Source organism: Daphnia magna, linkage group LG10 (genome assembly GCF_020631705.1).
Source record: "Daphnia magna isolate NIES linkage group LG10, ASM2063170v1.1, whole genome shotgun sequence".
Lineage (NCBI taxonomy): Eukaryota > Metazoa > Arthropoda > Branchiopoda > Diplostraca > Daphniidae > Daphnia > Daphnia magna.
In genome coordinates, this window is record NC_059191.1 from 3,146,511 (window position 1) to 3,161,422 (window position 14,912).

The window sequence follows — 14,912 nt, forward strand, 5'->3', positions numbered from 1 at the left end:
GAGAAATCCACAACGGCAGCTTGGACGTTTGATGTGGCTCCATCATAAGAGACAAGGTTGATGCGTTTATGCTGACCAACGAGTCCCAACCTTTTTACTAAATCTCTCCTGATCAGTGTGGTGTCACTTCCAGTATCCAGGAATTCGAAAGTGTCGACCCATCTTGTACCGACGCTAATACGAACGGGTACAATCTTGAAACGTACACGTCGCTTTACCGGTTCCTTCTGGGTTAGAGTCCCGAGGAATGCAGTCGATGTAGACGCTGATGGAGACGTTGGATCCGATAGTTTCCTCCGTGGGATGAACTCGGACCCGTGAAGCAAGAGATGGTGTCTTGATCCAGTGCATCGACCCATGGTACATTTGATGTCCCTGGGACACTCCTTGCGTTCATGTTTGCCGGTTAGGCATAGTAAACACCTCCCGGACTTAAATACGACTTCAGCCCTTTTCGTGGGCGTGAAAGACATAAACAGGTTACAGCTGGCCAAGTTGTGAGCACTGCCGTTACAAGCTAGGCACCTCCATTGGTCAATCTTTTCGGCCGCTTTCTCCTCCGTCTTCGGTTGTTTTCCCTTGGGAGCAGCCTCCGAAGGTGACGACGCCGTTGATTTAGAGCCTTCTTCTGTCGAAACGTGTCCAATGGTCGACGTGTGAGCAGCGTTTTGTTTCTTGACAGGCTTCTTCTCATCAAACCGTACTTTGGACGTCGACGTAGGCAAGGACTCAAATACGTTTTTACCATGTTGCTTGCTCATGGATTTTACGGTTACCCAGTCGTCCAGGTCCAGAACGTTCAGCTCTGCACCGGTTCTCTTTCGTTTTTCATTCCACTTCTCTTTAAGGTACGTCGTCAGCTTTGCTTCCATGGCCATCAGAGTAGTACGGCTATGAAGCTCATGGGCATATCTTGATTGTAAGAGCGTCACCACTGCTCCATGCAACCGGTTTGCAAAAGTCTTGAGGCTCGCCGCATCTTGGCTCTTCAAAGGTGGAATCTGCAGCAGGTCGTCGAAGTACGTTTGATCCATGACTTCGGTGCGGCCGTAAACTGCATCGAGTCGTTCCCACACCACGGAGTACATAGCCTCATCGGCGAGGCACTCGCCGATCTCATTCCGGACCTCCTTCGACAGCAGCTCTTCCAACATGAATAGTAGGGCAGGAGAACCGTTGTATTCTTGTTCGTATAAGGCTCGAAATTTAGCCTTAAACCGGGCGTAGTTCTTCGGATTTCCATCAAACGGCTGGATCGTGAAGGTCGGAGTACGTGGACGACTACAGCAGCCGCCATGAGGATGGTTGGAAGGGCCAGCGGCAGGTGGAGGTTCAAGGGTCGTGTCCGAAGACGTATCGTCCCCAGGGGGTGGGCATGGATTGCAGGTTGAAGGCATGATGGGCAAGGGTCTTTGGGTAGGATCCTGTGCAGAGGTACCGGCTGGAACGTAACGATTGGACAAGTTGTTTGAATTAGCTATAACACAATTGAGAAACACACTTATGATCTTTTATTAAGTACCTGAATGAATAGTTGGAGATCACTACTTTGATAGAGAGATGCAGAGAGAGAGAGAAAACATGTGTACGGTAGCAGTACAAAAAGGCAAGAGAGCCACGTACAATGGCTGTATATGGTTGCACATTATGCACACAGATGGCGTTGGACACGTATGTTTAACATCCCCTTTCAAACAGTACATACATGAATAACGGAATGCAGATACATAAGATGTTTTTGTTTGTTTTTTTTTTTTTATTTTTGTTTTCTTTTTAATTTCCGGAAAGAGACGGGGCGAGAACAATGCGTGAGCGAATGAAGGAGAAACGCGAGGCCTCAAGAGGTTTAGTAAAGATATCAGCTAACTGATAGGTTGTACTAATGTAAACAACGTCAACAATACCAGCAAGTTGTTTCTCTCTAATGAAATGATACCTGACATCAATGTGTTTTGTGCGCTGGTGATAAGCAGGATTATGGATAAGGCTTATGGCGCTCTGATTGTCACACATTATGCGCACAGGACCGGGTGGAATGCTACCAATCTGTTGAATGAGGCGTTGAAGCCAAATTGCATCTTTAGTGGTGTTACTAGCGGCTACATACTCTGCTTCCGTGGTCGAGAGTGCTGTGCACGTTTGCCTTCGACTATTCCATGAAATAGCACATCCAAGATGGACAAACAACGTGCCAGATGTAAATTTCCGGGAGTCTAAATCACCTGCATAATCTGAATCAGTATAGCCTAAGAATTCAGCACGTCCTTTTCCACAAAAAAGGAGTCCGTAGTTTTTCGTTCCTTCGAGATAGGCAATAATTCTCTTAACTGCTGTCCAGTGTGGTTTACCAGGGTTTTTGCTAAAGCGGGCTGCTTGACCGACGGCGAATGATATGTCAGGCCGTGTACAAATTGCAGCGTAAGTCAAACATCCTATGGCCTCACTGTATGGTGTGTCTGACATGGCTGTAATTTCTTCGGGTGTCGTTGGAGAAATAGCTGCACTAAGGCGAGAATTAAAGTCAGCAGGGGTGCTGACTGGATGACAGTCGATCATTTTGAACCTTTGAATGACTCGATGAATATATTGGGGTTGAGACAGGAATAGCCTACGTTGAGGGCGATCACGTGTTATCTGTAATCCTATGAAGAAATCAGCTGGACCTGAAGACATGGAAAAATGAGATTTGAGGTACATGAGGATGTTCTCGTTTGTTTGCGTGCTGTTGCTGCAAACGATTCCGTCATCTACCCAGATGGCTAAGATTGTAAATTCAGAATTAGTTTTTCGCAAATATACACATGGATCAGCTTGGCTGCTGATGAATCCAAACTTAGTAAGGAAAACATCGAATTTTGAGTTCCACAAGCGTGAGGCCTGTTTGAGTCCGTAAAGCCCTTTGTGGAGACGGCAGACGAGTGAGGCATTGTTGGGAGAAATGAAGCCTTCGGGTTGCCGAACGTAAAGTTCCTCCTCAACGTCTCCATAGAGAAAAGCCGTGCAGACATCTAGCTGGATCATGTCAAGGTCACGGTGGGCAGCAATGGATAAGATGTTTCGAAGTGAGTCAAGTTTGACCACTGGTGCATAGGTTTCGACGTAGTCTAAACCGGGGCGCTGGGTGTACCCCTTTGCAACAAAGCTTTCTTTGTATCGTTGTACAGTTCCATCAGATCCTAGTTTAAGTTTGTAGATCCATCTACCTCCGATAGCAGTCCGACCATAGGGGAGTGGTACCAGTGACCAAGTTTTGTTACTCATAAGAGAGCTATATTCCTCTTCCATAGCCTTCTTCCATTTAAGTGAGTCTGCACCGGAGATGGCTGAATTGTAGTTAGTTGGCTCATTGAGTGTGTCACCATCTGGCTGAGTGTCTTCATTCTGGGTCGCAATCTCCGCCCACTCTCGCCTTGGTTGATGACCTCTGGCCGATCGACGAAGTTCTCTTGGTTGAACGAATTTAGGGACTGAAACGACTGGGTCCAGTATGACAAAGGACACGTTGATTGAGACAGATTCAGATATTGGCTGGTCATGTGGTGTGGTGTCGGATAGAGTAGTCTCAATGGTGTTTGGTGTGTCAGAAGGAGGCAATCCAGGTTCAGCTGATGAATTAGAGGAGACCAGAACATTTTCTTCATTAAACAGCGCATCTCTGCTGATTTTTATTCGCCGACTTGTCGGATCCCAAACACGGTATGCTTTTGTATTGTCACAGTAGCCTACAAATATGTATCTGATACTCTTTGGCTCCAGCTTGCGACGTTCACAGTCAGGGATGAGGACATAGGCCTCAGTGCCAAATATTCTTAAATGTGAAATATTTGGTTTTCTGCCGAACCATAATTGATAGGGTGTAAGTTGGGCACAGCTGGATAGTGTGCGGTTGAGTGTGTAGATGGCGCAGCTGTAAGACTCCGCCCAGAGTTCAAGTAGAACACCCTTCATGTGCATTGAACTGCGTTCAGCTTCTCCAATTGTGCGATGGTCTCGTTCAGAGACGCCATTGTGTTGCGGCGTATGTGCTTGGCTAATCTCATGCCGGATAGTTTTTCTAGTGAGCCATGCGCAAAAATCATTACTTGTAAATTCCCCGCCTCCGTCTGTTCGGAGTGTGTGTACAAGTTTCTTCGTTTCACTCCGCAAACGACACACGAAAAGCTTGAAGGACTGGAAAACTCCAGATTTAAGTTGAAGGAAGTATATTACTCGATACCCACTGAAGTCATCTTTAAAGGTGACGTAGTACCTAGAGCCGGTTGGTGATGGTTGTTGCATGGGGCCACATACATCCGAATGGATAAGTTCTCCAACTTGTTTGACTCGATTCCGCCCGGATTTAAAAGGGAGGCGATGCATTTTGCCATAGGCACAACCAGGGCAAACATTGAGGGGAGTAATGCGGTCCTGCAAGTTGATTCCGTCGACTAATTCTTCATCCACCATTTTGATAATCGTTCGGTAGTTGGTATGGGAGAGACGTTGGTGCCACTTGAAGAGTGAATCCTTACTTGCTGTGGCAGTGTGCGCGATGATAGCGAAGTTTTTCTTAGTGGAGAGCCCTCAGGGTCTTCGGTGATTTTTCTTGTTGTGATGTTGAGAAAATACAAATTTCTTCCAGTGCGCTTCCCCGTCATTACAATTGTTCCTTCGCGTACGAAAGTTACATTTTGGTTTTTAAAATGAACATCAATTCCACGATCAGTGACTGATGCGATCGACAACAAATTTGTATCTAGGCCAGGCACATGCAACACGTCATGCAGTATGGCCGCGTGCATCGTATCACATACTGTAGTAGTGATATGTACACTTCCTTGTCCGCGAACAATCAGTTGGATTCCACCAATTCCATTTACAGTCCACGAAGTCGATGTGGTGGGAATGTAGTTGTGCATGATGGACTCTTCCTCACACATGTGATGTGTGGCTCCTGAATCGGCATACCATTCTCCTTTTGTAAGTTGTCTGGTACTTGCTCCAAGCGCAAAAGGTAGGTTATTAGATAGGGAGAGTTTAGCATTGCTTGTCTTTCTTTTAGAATGATTCCTTTCGTGTCTGATTTTCTTTTGACATATTGATTCAGTGTGATCATAGCATTTACAGTATGAACATATTACGTCTGGGGTTCCATTTTCTTCGTTTATGCGTCTTCGACATTCTGCTTCCGTGTGGCCAGCCTTTCCGCCATATTCACATAGAACTTTTTGTTTCTTATAGTTTCTTGTCGTGTCTTGATGTTGATTGTTCCTGAAATTATACCATTTAGTAGCTGTAAAGGCTTCAGCATTTGGGGCTTTCATAGAAGACTTCTCTAAGAGAGGGGATGAGCAAGTGTTTCTATGTTGTTCATTCATCAATTTGGTAATAAGTCGGGGCTTCGTCTTCTCTTTTGCAGAAAGATTGTCCCGTACGGTCATGAAACCTCTGAATTTGTACGGCAGTGTAGACACGATCTTGGTCATAATTTGGGATTCAGACATTGGTTGCCCTAGGTCTTCCAACTGTTGAGCAAGATTTTCTATTGCCGTGATGTGAGTCATCATACTATGCTCACTGACATATTGGTAGTTGAAGAAACTTGCTTGTAGCACATGTGTGCTTGCAGAAGCATTTTGCAAGTACTGTGCTGCAAGTTTCTCCCAAATGGCAAATGGTGACTTGCAATTAACGAACGCCTGTTGTTCTTTTGGGGTGATAGTTGCCATAAGAATAACTCGAGCAGTTGTGTCACACTTCTTCCATTCTTTGATAAGGGTGCTATTAGTGGTAACCCCGTCTTCGTTAACAATTGGTTGGGGTAACTTGGACCTCCCCTGAGAACAGTAAGTATTGTTAAAGTTTAGTGGGCAATCGATCACATATTGTCAAATAATTATGTGTGAAATACCTCTACTATATCAAGTAAATCACTTTGGTCAAGAACGAGCTAGCAATTGTACTTCCACAATTGAAAGTTTGTGCCATTGAACTGCTCGATATGGCTAAGTTTGGGAATTTTTGATTCAGTCATAGTAGTAACGTCCCTTAAGTCTGTGCATATAAATGATTAGTGGGCAATCGATCACATATTGGCAAGTAATTATGTGTGAAGTACCTCTACTATTTCGATTCCACAATGGGAGGCAGAAGAACAATTGTGCCACTGAGTTGTTCAACGTGGTTGAGTTTGGTGGTTTTTTTTTTTTTTTAACTTACTGAGAAAAAAAAATATCGGTTAACCTGGGCCCATAACCTGTTTGAATTAGCTATAACACAATTGAGAAACACACTTATGATCTTTTATTAAGTACCTGAATGAATAGTTGGAGATCACTAGTTTGATAGAGAGATGCAGAGAGAGAGAGAAAACATGTTTACGGTAGCAGTACAAAAAGGCAAGAGAGCCACGTACAATGGCTGTACATGGTTGCACATTATGCACACAGATGGCGTTGGACACGTATGTTTAACACAAGTCTCTACGGTGCATTACTGTGGCCTCAATTGACTTTAAGGACGCCCGAGCAGGGATGTCTTGTGTAACAGCGAATGGCTGTGGATGTTTTGGAAGGCGTGTCTCTTGGTCCAGAACTTGCTCTTGTATCGTTCTCAGATGGATCTTGTTGACTTCCATCGTTGTTTTTAGACCTTTAATCTGAGCACTTAGATCCAAGTTAACCTCTTTGATCTTCTGATCCATTTCACGTAGACTCTGACGTGAATCTTTCACCAAGTTGGTGTTAGCGGCGATTTCCGATGACGTCTTTTCCGCGCTGTCAATGAGTTTGCTCAAGTGCTCACCCATGCCTTTCAGCGCCTTGCTTAACGTTTTCGTAGCCGACGTGGTGCTCGCTTCCATCTGGATTCTTGCACGCTCCATCTTGACTTCCAGTTCCAATATCTGTTTCTGGATGCACAGATCACGCTGGCTGGGTTGACCAAGGGAAACATTTGACGCTGAACGGGTAGACCTCTTTTGTGATAGCGTGGTGCTAACTGTGACGTCTGAAGCTGTCGTACCAATAGAGCTGGCTGAGTGACGTGACGACGTGGCATACCTAATGGCGAAGTTGAGGATTTTCACGTGGTCGGTGTCGAATTGTACCTCCCATTTTTCACATGCTTGACGTTGTGGATCCGTAATATCGGGCAAGCTCTCCATATACGTGTGGTGAAGATCTTTGACGTTTTCGTAGATACGAATTAATTCGTCTCGCCATGCTGCAACTTGCAACTTCTTGAGTCTGATGGCTCCCATCTTGTGATCTGCCACTGCTTTTCTGAGCTGATTCGTTAACTTCGTGTGGGCCGCCTTTCTTCTCCCACGTTTCTGCTTGAGATCGTTGTCTGGGAGGAGGGGGCCTTCATTCTTCATTGCTTCTGGTTTCATTTTGTCTTCTATAGAGATATTGCCGCCCGACTCAATACTCTCGGCTTTTGCTACGGCTTCACTCATGACGTAGAAACGTTCAAAGACAAGGAAGTAGTCACACGTAAACGGATGTCGATGATTCACGTAGATACAGTGACGATACAGTCAGATACGTAAAGGCGTGGTAGACCGGGTTTTGCCTTCAGGATGGCGTGGACGTGTGTCAAAGTCTTACAAAGGGAAATACCCGACAATTTTACTGAATCTAACAAGTTTTACTAGGGATAACAAGAGAAATGCACGTGTTCGTTAAATCCCGGGTTTCGGCACCATTTGTTACTAACGCTCACGTGCAGTGGAGACGTTGTAACAGAGAATGAGGGATGGCAGATGAAAAAATAATGAAATATATGACTGGAGGGAAAGAACACTTTATTTCTTTGTAGATGCGGTGGGGGAGACAATTTTCACCGACGTGGTACAGAGAGAGAGCGAGACTAGGGGTACTTTTTTACCTCGATACTTGATTTACACTAACTAAAAAAGGGGGCAAGGGCTTCTTAAAGTTAACATAAATTTAAAGGGCCCTTGCCACCTACAATCCTGCCCGAGAGGGCAGCACCGTAGGTGACACAAGACGTCTGACGCCCAGTGCCGAATTGGTGATCAATTAATTCGGTGCTTGGGTCCAGACGACCAAGAAACATATCTTGGTACACCGATCGGAGGAAAATTGCGGTTCCGACCACCAACTGACCTTATCCCTAATCTCGACAAGATTGCCGCCTCCCACCTCGCACCATGGCAAAAACTTGAAATCTTCCGTATTCACCTTCTTCCCTCCCTTTCCCATCACCTCGCTTCGGGTCGGGTCCTGAAAGACTGCCTTACCCAACTGGACACTGAGTGCAGGAAGTTTCTAGGCCTTATTTGCAACCTTCCCAATCACGCAACGGTCCCGTTTTTCTACGCGGACCGGCGGGTTGGGGGCCTAGTAACATGCCGCCTCACTGATGATGCCGATATCTGGACCATCGCCAGGGCAGCTCAGCTCCTCACTTGTAGAGACCCTACAGTGAGGAACATATGCCGAGAGCAGCTCCATGACACCATCCGGCGAGGGTTCAGAAACGAGCATCCAGGAGTGTTGCCAGTTGGGGAATATCTTTCGGGATCCGTGGATGGGGGGCTCTACAGACTGAGGTACGCGGAGGCAGGGTCCAATCTTTGGACTCTTGCCCGCCAAGCTGCGAAACGACTGGGAGTGCGGATTGATGTATCCGGCGACGAAAATCTAAGAATTGTCGCCGATGACGTCTCCGTAAGCCCAGTCAAGGCAGTCCGCGGACTTCGGAAAGTAGCTCGGCAGCGCTATACCAGGGACCCAATTTCCGACAAAAGCCACCAGGGAGTAGTTGCCACTGGCCTCTCCCTGGAGGACAAGTCGAAAGACATGGCTCGCCTGGTATCCTGCCGTACGCTTCTCTCCTTCCGAGACTGGAGATATCTTCACAGGTCCCGGTTCGACATCCTTCCTCTTCGGGGGCACTCGTGGTTTTGCTCACAGGAGCAAGATACGAGTTGCCGCCGATGCGGAAAGGAAAACGAGACCGGGTTTCATGTGCTTAACCACTGTGAAGAAGGTCTCCAGCTCGCCACCAAGAGGCACAACACCATCCAAGATCTCTTGGAGTCGCTGCTAGTCAAGCAGGGACACGACGTCACTATCAACAATGCCATCCCCGGGCAAAGGTTAAGACCGGATGTTGAATTTCAACTATCCGGTTCCCGGGTGATGGTCGACGTCGTGGTCTGCTATGACCAACCAGGGAGTATGGAGAATGCCTACCAGCGGAAATATGATAAATATTCTTCGCATGGGAGGATTCTCCCCCTGGTGGTCGGGTCTCTTGGATCATGGTACCCCAGGAACGACGAAATCCGTTCGATTCTTGGAATCAACGGAAGATCCTGGGGTGCCTTCCGATTCAGGGCACGATTGGCAGCGATCCAGGGATCAATGGAAATGGTGTGTGCCCATTTCCATCATGGTGCACCAAACCCCGAAGCTGAGGATATCCCGCCTCTTCCGTAGAAACTCCCTACCCAGTAGATTAGTAGACTCTTTCCCATTTATTTTATTTATGTAATTTTAGTAATATTTTAAAATGCACTTACCCCATACATGTTTATTCCCCTTCCGGAAACCCCTAATTAAACTAGCCACTAGACCATATGGTATGTTATCAGCCGTTGATTGCCGAAACCCGGGATCGAACCAGGGACCTTTAGATCTTCAGTGTAACGCTCTCCCAACTGAGCTATTTCGGCACATTACGTTAACACTCAGGCCGTGTGGAATCCAGCAAAATGATAAAGTTCTTGTCACACCTGATTCCAATAACCATCACTTCGGCTTAGTTTAGATACTTGCAAACATCAACCAAGTCTTTCCAGGACTGGCGGTTGTTACTCTAGGTTAGTTGATGTTAAATTTTTGTAACCTTATTGGTCTAGTAGTGCGATTCTTGCTGACATGTGTTTTTCCGGAGCTCCCAACCACTTTTGCAAATCACCATGCCTCGGGCTTGTTGTTTTTGTGTCATAACTTTGTTCTTTTCGCTCGTTTACCGCTGTCAAATAATTGTCTTTGTTGTCACACCCCCTTTCTTTAATCTATTTCCTCCAGCATGGGTAGGTTTTGTGTACACTCGATGGCAGTGACCGACCCTTCACTCACTACCTCAGCATAGTTTACAAAAATTGAAACATTCATCAAGCCTCATCAGGACTGGGGGTTTTCTTCTTCCAATTTGTTAAAGTTGTAGGTTTGTGTGCGGCTCATTGGTCTAGTAGTATTGTCACACTTGACTTGAAAACGTTTGTATTATTCTTAACACAGAAAAAGGGAATACAATGATTACATGAATAATGAATTGAAACCTTACTTTTACTAAGCGTCTAGTTTAGTGGAAGAGAGAGCGACTAATAATGGAAAAACAGTGGGTTTTATACTAGCTTTGAAATTACGCCCTCTCCCTAAGGTTAATAGATTTTACTGCACATTCTAAAGCTATTCTGGAACTTCTACTTATTTAGGGAGAAATGTCTGATAACATAACAGATAGTAAAACATTCGTAACTATAGCGTTTGAGTTTGACGCTTCTAGGAACAGATAGGGACATCTGCTGTTGTTCCCCGCGACAGGTCCCCCTTCTTTAAGACAGGCGACCAGACTGTACTACAAAATAGCATTGAATGCGGAACAATGTGGTAAAAAGTGGGAAAAAACAAAAGAATTGGAAGAGTTTTCTAAAGTGAATCATCTTCATAGCCAAAGAGAGGTAATAGCGCGAGATGAAACAAGGTCATGACGAAGGTCGTAACCAAACATTGATAAGACATTATCGGAAAAAAGGAATGACAATAGAATGAAAGTAAGATGACTATTCCAGATTGCAAATTCAGTGTTCTTTCAGCTTCCACGGCAGAATGTTTACTTATTCCAACGTTTTAGAGAATCTTCGTGCGTTTGAGTGCGCGTTAGTGCGGTTTGTTGACGCAACATTCAACAACCAGCGGAGCCGCTCCAGCCGGTTGTACTCCAGCGACCGAGTGTTTTTCTTTTCAGTGCTTTCAGAAGTTTATCAGACTGGTGCTCGCCTAACTTTTTCACCATCCGTGAGTACCGTTTGGTTTGGAGACTATTACTTTAATTAAGAAAAATTTTTCTTTAATTAAACTTTTCTTTTTTCCTTTTGTTTTAGTAAATATTCCGGTTATGCCAAATACCGCGAACTGTTTTCACTGACTCACTCGCGTCTTATCTGGTGGTTGGAGTCAGATGAAGACATTTTTCACCCGACTCCGCACTCTTCAGAATTTTACACGGAGATAACGCAGGCTGAGATGGACAACCGACTCGCCGCGCGTTCAACGTGGAACGACGTTTTAGCGTCGTTCGATATGGAAAACCCCGGGCAAGAAGATTTTCGTCTATTACGGGATTTCTCACATAGTTTAACTTCTCTCCTCGACTACGTCGAGGATCAATTAAACGAAGAATAATGTAACTTCTTCTTTGGCGATTTTTGAAAAAAATACACTTCTTTTTTTTTAATCTTGAATAGTCTTTTTCTTTTCTTCTACTAGTAGCTCGTTACACATCTTGCGTTTGTACCTCATCCCTCCCGCAGTCTCCGGGTGGAGGGTTGTCGTACTGTTCATGTAAGGCTAGTCGTACAGTAAGGGTGTACTGCTTGTAGGCTAGGGCGATTATCCCTAGGGTGAGCAGTAAAATTGCCATTACCAATTCGTAAGGGTAACGTATGGAATATGCTTCTTTCTGTTTTCTAGTTTCAGCGATGAGATTATGAATCTGCTCTCCGGTCATTTCTGTTGAAAGGCTGGCTTGAGCATTGCGTTGTAACAGTTGACTGATAATGTCAACTGATGACGTGTTTTCTCGCGGCAGTTCCACAAAGGGATGTTTCTTTGTAGGCATGACGTTTACATCTTGGGAGAAGATTTTTACCGAAGGTAGGACAACTGCTTGTAATTTCGGTGCCATTACGTTTCCTTCCATGCTAGCTGGGAATACCCATTCTTCTGTACGAGCGGTGCATCCCAAAGGTATTTCAAACATTCCTACTGGAGGCAATGTTGCTGTTCTTAGTGGTGGCTGCTCGCCACCAGGTGGACATGAAAACACAATTTCATGCGGCTTGGTTGCTGAATAAACCCATTGGTTTGTTCCAAGGTAAATTACTTCTGGTCCGCGCCATTCCGTAAATTTCTTTTTGCATTGTGTATTAATTCTTGGTGTATCATTCAGGAACACAGCTATTGCGCAGGATTTTCTAGCAGTTCTTTTACTGATGCCGGTGTGGAATTTACAAAGAGGGCGTCCTATCTTGCTACAATCTTGAACATCATCTTTAGAAAGTTCCAAAAATGTTTCGAGATCTGCTGATACGGCAAGGTAATCTGGTAAATTTCCGAACAAGACGCCATGTGTTCCATTATCTGTTGATCCTGGTAGGTTGATAATCTGGAAGAGCTTGTACTGCTGGGAGTGCTCAAAAATAGGAACATGTATGAAGAGGCGAAAGGAATTTTCCATGGCTGCAACTGAGACAGTAGACTCCCGGTAAGCGACCCAAAGTTCGTTGCTAGAAATAGACCATCCTCGTGGTAATTGACCATTGATGGTTTTGATGACTTTGTTGAATTTAGCTGGAGAGATGATTTGAGGGGTCAAATGCCCGTTGGCTAGAAGACTAAAACCGACGTCGAGGCTATCAGCCAGTTGTTGTAGCCACTGCAAGATCTGATTCATTGCTTCAAATGTTTCATCCAGTTGGAAAAAATATTCGAAGTGGCTCAGTTCTAAGTCTTCCATGTCAGTTATTTTTTCCATTATGTTGATAGTGGCGTTTCTCAGTATTAAGTATTGGCCTCGTAGCTCTTTTATTAACTTTGCGTTTGTTCTTGTTTCCCACAGTGATTCATTTAAGACTGTTGCTTGCTTGTCGACAATGTGGATTATTTCTCGCTGATTTTGGCAGAGATTTTGAATTTGATTGTTCAGCTCTTCCAAATCTTTTTGTGTCGACACTCCAAAAAGCCATTTAAGGATTGTTCCTCCCCCGTCGACGAGACTTCGACGATTTCTTTGGTTTGTATTCAAGGCTTTTTTTATATTCGATAATCGATCTGCTGCGTTCTCCATTCCTTTCAGGAAAGACTGCATTCTGCTGGTAATTCTTTTGGCTGCTATTTTTTGAGGTCTGGTACCTTGATTCTTCCATCTTTCTGCTACTTCCTGCTGTTACAGAATTTTCTCTTTAAGGTACGCCGTGGCCGTATCAGGTAATCCAAAATCAAGATCAGTCACTATTGTCCAAGATGATTCACTAAACGCAACGTCAGCTTGTTGTTTGAAAATGGCGTTTTCTCTCAGGATTAGTGAACTGCTTGTGGAGGGGGCCAGCAAGAAAATGAAGAACGGCACTAAAAAGGTGAGATACCTAGCCGGAGGTCTTCTATTTCGTATTGGTCTTCGTGATGCATCTGAAGGTACTTTGTCTGGAGAAGAGGTGATCACTTCACTACCACTTATGTCGGGTGACACGTTAATTTCCTCAGGTACTGTTACTTCCTCTTCGGACAGAGGTTGTGAGTGAACTGCATCAGGTAGGTCTTGTGCTTCTTCTTGTTGTTCTCCATCGTTCTGTTTGTCTTTTTCTGTGGCTCTCTCAGTGTTATCTGGGATGGATGTCTGCGGTGACTCCCATTCCAAAGTGGCTTCGTGAAATGACTTCATCCGAGTGACGTGAACAATATCTGATTTTCCCCGTCCGGTTGCGGAGATTACTTCGTAGTTTACTGGTGTAGTTTTTCTCAATACCTTGAATGGTCCCAACCAGCGGTGAAGAAGTTTTTCTGCTCTTCCTACTTTGCGAAATGGCTTGTAGATCAGGACTAGATCTCCTGTTTGAAAAGATAACTCTCTATGGCGAGCATCGTAGGTTTCTTTTTGTTTTTATTTAACTCTCTGCATTCTAGTTTTTACAATTTCTTTTGGTTCAGTCAGATCAGCTTGTAGTCGATCTGCATAACTCATGGCAGCGTCTTCTTCTGTCAACAATGGGTTGGGATCAGCGTCCAATTCCAAATCAATGGGAAGTCTGGGTTCACGTCCATAGAGCAGAAAAAATGATGAATACCCCGTCGACTCTTGTCTTGCTGTGTTGTATGCAAAGCATACGTATTGTAGAGTACGATCCCAATCACGTTGGTCACTGCTGACGTCTATTGAGAGCATAGCTGCCAATGTATGATTCATCCTTTCCACCACTTCATTTGCCTGAGGGTGGTAACTTGAAGTTGTCTTGTGGTTTGTGTGCAATTTCTTGACAACAGCTTGTGTTAGATCTGAGGTAAAGCATTTTCCTCGATCCGTTATGATTTGTTCTGGAGCTCCGTGACGTAGAAGAATTTCATTAACAAAAAATTCTGCGACGTCATCTGCTTTTCCAGTCGGCATGGCTTTCAGTTCAACCCATTTGGTTAAATAGTCCACTGCCACGATAATCATCTTGTTTCCTCTGGTAAATAGTGGGAATGGACCTAGTAGATCAATGCCTACTTTTTGAAATGGTCTCTCTACTTTGATGCATTGTAAGAGTCCTGCAGGTTTGTCTGGGACTCCTTTTCTGCTTTGACAATGTACGCAGCTCTGTACGTGACGAGTTATGTCGAGTGCCATCTTCGGCCAGAAGAAACGATCACAAATCTTGTGTAGAGTACGCTTGATGCCAAGGTGACCTGACACAACGTCGTCGTGGTATGCCTGTAGAATTCTTTCACGGTAATCGACCGGTACGCACAGTCTTCTGTAGTTCTTTCCATTTTTAAAAGTTTCCTTGTACAGCTTTTCGCTGTGAATTACAAAATTTTTGACTCTTGATTTTCCGTTCTGGAGTTTCACAATTAGCTGATTCCAATTGCGACAAGCTTTCTGCTTTTCGGCCAATGAATCGTCTTCGTCTTCGG

The 14,912-nt window shown here is 44.8% G+C and overlaps 1 non-coding gene across 1 annotated transcript; it reads right to left on the reverse strand.

Annotated features, from left to right (window-relative positions):
• Positions 1–9,612: 9,612 nt before the first annotated feature.
• Positions 9,613–9,685, reverse strand: Trnaf-gaa. The gene has a single exon. It is a non-coding gene; the product is annotated as a tRNA-Phe (tRNA).
• Between the last annotated feature and the right edge of the window lie 5,227 nt (positions 9,686–14,912).